General features: G+C 37.7%; 1 long non-coding RNA gene across 1 annotated transcript; it reads left to right on the top strand.

Annotated features, from left to right (window-relative positions):
- The first annotated feature begins 1,161 nt into the window (after positions 1-1,161).
- On the top strand, positions 1,162-1,598 carry LOC146720141 (uncharacterized). The gene is made up of 3 exons (XR_014926192.1): positions 1,162-1,222; positions 1,304-1,404; positions 1,534-1,598. It is a non-coding gene; the product is annotated as an uncharacterized LOC146720141 (long non-coding RNA).
- Positions 1,599-3,438: the final 1,840 nt, after the last annotated feature.

The raw sequence follows: 3,438 nt of genomic DNA, 5'->3' as shown, positions 1-3,438 counted from the left end.
CGGTCGACCGCATGACGCTTTTCTTGGTCAAAATGTTTTTACCCCACCCCGTCTAATATCGACCATTTGATTCGACGAGCTATCCTTGCCATACGTATACCCTAGCTGTTTTTACCCCACCCCGTCCAATATCGACCATTTGATTCGACGAGCTATCCTTGCCATACGTATACCCGTACCCCCATACCGTACCCTACGCAACTTTAGCTTAAATACCTCATCTAATCCTTAGACTAGTAAGATCTCGTTTAGCTCAACATACTAGGACCCTGCTCGGAAACACGTAGGCCCCAGGTTCAAATCCAGAGGAAATCAGAAAAAATAAAAAAAAAATAAAAAAATTCTCATCCCCACCTTTCGGGGCCAGTCGCCATTTTTTTTCCCCAACACCCTCTCCCCCTACACCCACACTCGGAAAAACCAGACGCCGGTGGTGGGGGAAAGATAAGATAAGACTCGGCGCCAGACGGGTCGGTGGTGGGGGTTTGTTATGACGGGCCATAGTGCCCACTATACTACTATTATGGTTAAATAGAAGACGACGAGCGGATTCTTCGCCGGAGCCCGGGCCTTCGCGTGAGTTTTTAACATCATAAATTATATCGCGCTGCTAGAAAACATTATATTAAACAAGAAATTTTTTAATAAAAATGTTATACGTTCCAGGTCGTGCACGCATCGTGTTAACGCCAAAGATGGAACACCCGGTTATTGATTTAGCCGAAAGTGTCAAAGACGTGGAAGAAGCGCCGGTTCGCGAAGTAAGTCTGTTCGATGAAGCGGTCATATTTACTCGATTGAAAGTAAGTAAGAAAAATACTACAGTGGTATATATCAACACAAAATATTTTTTAATTATGTGAAATACTAATAATATATGACTGATGAATATTAGATGACGCGGCGAATGAAAACGTGGTCGTAGAGGAGCGAGAACAGAAGGAGGAAATCGACGAGAAAATAAACTCGATTTCGGAAGATGAAGAGAAACTGGAAGAGGAAGTGAACGAGGAGGAGTAAGTGGAGGAGGAGGAGGAGGAAGAGGAAGATGAAGAGTTGGAAGAAGAAAAAATACAGCAAACGGAAGATGAAGAAGAAGAAGAGCCGGAAGATCGAGAAGAACAAACGGGAGATGAAGAAGAAGAAGAAGTGGAAGATGAAAATAACGCCACGTTTTCTGAAGAAGAAGAAGAAGAAGATAGCGGGGCGATGACTGAGGAAGGTAATAATTGCATATTTTATACTTAATCTTTTCCTACGTATAAATTTTTTGTTTATTTTAATTAAAATAAAATTTTATTAGGAATTTCTTTCTCTCCTAACATCGCGCCCGAAATTTCATATTCACCGGAGTATTAACCCACGCAGGGTGATACAAATGCCTCGGTAAAAGAATATTAAAACGTAAGTGAACTTAACATAATTATTAATAACAACAATTTTACATTATTAATAAAAATTCAAACGTAAGAAAATAATATCTTATTAAATATTGTATTTTATTTTGTTAATATAATTTTTTATTTCTCACAGTACAGAGTGGCGGGGGAAGGAACGTCGAAATACACCAAGAAGATTCTCAAACCCGCTCCGGTGAGGAATCCGACGATGTCAAAAAGCGACATTTAGCGGCTGCTGGCGGGCAAGAGGAAGAAGAAGAAGAAGAAGCGGTGGAAGAAATAGCGAATCAAGAGCCTAATGGTAATTTAAGATATTTAATAATGTTAGCGGAAAACGTGCGTTGGTTTAGAACTTTTGGTGTAGAAGGACGAAAAATTAGTTTTCGTATTCGGCCGATATCCGAAGGAGCAAACGCGTATGAGTGGTTAGAAAATGCGTTTCGCGAACTTCACGAGTACGCGTTGCATTCGTGCGAGGGATTACGTCGGTATGTCTTTTGATTCCGCAAGTTTAACACGCGGCCCCGTAGGTATATCGTTCCGACCTTCGCGAGATTTGACTTACAAAAATATTTGAGAACTCGTAAGCTCGTTAGCGCAAAGCTGCGGAAGACACGATATAGCAAAAGAATTTAACATTTGGATTTTTAAAGTCACCCCTCCCATTGGTCGCGGACGTAACGAGCTTACGCTCAATGTTATTGCAAAACGCTCGATTTTAACAATTTCCAATACCGATAATTTATGTCTTTCTTGCGCGCTTGTATCGGCTCTAATTTTTAACGAGCATGGAAATTTACGCACGGGAGAGTACCTTCTTTTGAACATGGCCTGACCTTTTCATTTCTATGATTTTTTAGGATATCACTTACTTTTTAAAGTACAGATATATAGAGCAGCTTTCTAGTAATTCAAGTATCACAAATATATGTATTTTCGATTCTTATCACATAACATTGTATAAGTAACAATTTATGCAATACAGTTCAAAATAATTGAAATATATGGTATATATGTACATATATAAAATATATAATTATTTTATAGTATACATATATATTTTATTTAATCATATATGTAAATGTTTGTATAATTGTAATAACTTTTAACGATACATTGTACATTTATTTCAATTGCAACAGAATGAATTTATATTCTTGTATGAATATTGAAAATAAAGAATGGGCCCCTCCATCGCCCATTCTCGTGAGAACGCAACCATATTTTTCTTCGTCTCTCCGATTTTAACACGACATACATATTTCTGTCTGATAATTTTTTTCTGGATGATACTTTTTGAAATGTCATGAAGCCTAGGTCAAATTAGAAACTTATTGCACTCGTTTTAATGCAGCGCTTACAGCAGCTTTTATAAAGCGCCAGAGCAGCCGATATTTTATTTTGGCGCTTGCGGCAACTTTTATACAGCGCTAGAACAGTTGATGTTTTAATGTAGCGTTTACGGCAGCCTTTATACAGCGCCATTATTTAATCTGTTCTAAGAACAATATGTATGCCCCTTGTGCTCCTTTGGGCCATTTTTTCTTGAACACTTCCATATCATTAGAGTAAAACCATTCCGATTTTGTGTCAGCTCTCAACATACACGTGTAGTGACCACGATTCATTTCTTCGCCTTCGTGAAATATAGCGCTTATTAGCTTGTACTTTTTTTTATTAATCGTGATATTACTCGTCGGCACGGCGGTAATCCGATTGTTGATAATTTTTTTAGAAGCACCATTTACAAAAGTATATAAATTGAGCTGTATTACTACGACGGATAAAGTTGATTCGATTACGGTTTTCTTTTTCAACACGGTGCCCTTACATTCGTTACAATTGCCGTTTATCGTTTCCCATTTAGAAAATTCTACATTAATCAAACTTTGTAGAGTGACACCTTTTTTCCTTTTTAATGTCGAATGTATAGGTAATATTAACAAACTACTGCTTTCCAGCTTAGTTACATTGTAATTACATTTGATATTCGAGCAACATGTTACGTGCTTTAATTCGAGTTTTAATACATCATTGA

This window comes from Nylanderia fulva, unplaced genomic scaffold (genome assembly GCF_048542155.1).
Source record: "Nylanderia fulva isolate GAGA-0341 unplaced genomic scaffold, ASM4854215v1 Scaffold765, whole genome shotgun sequence".
In the NCBI taxonomy this organism is placed as follows: domain Eukaryota; kingdom Metazoa; phylum Arthropoda; class Insecta; order Hymenoptera; family Formicidae; genus Nylanderia; species Nylanderia fulva.
The sequence above is the reverse complement of the archived record's forward strand: the minus strand, read 5'-3'. Positions and strand labels throughout refer to the sequence as shown.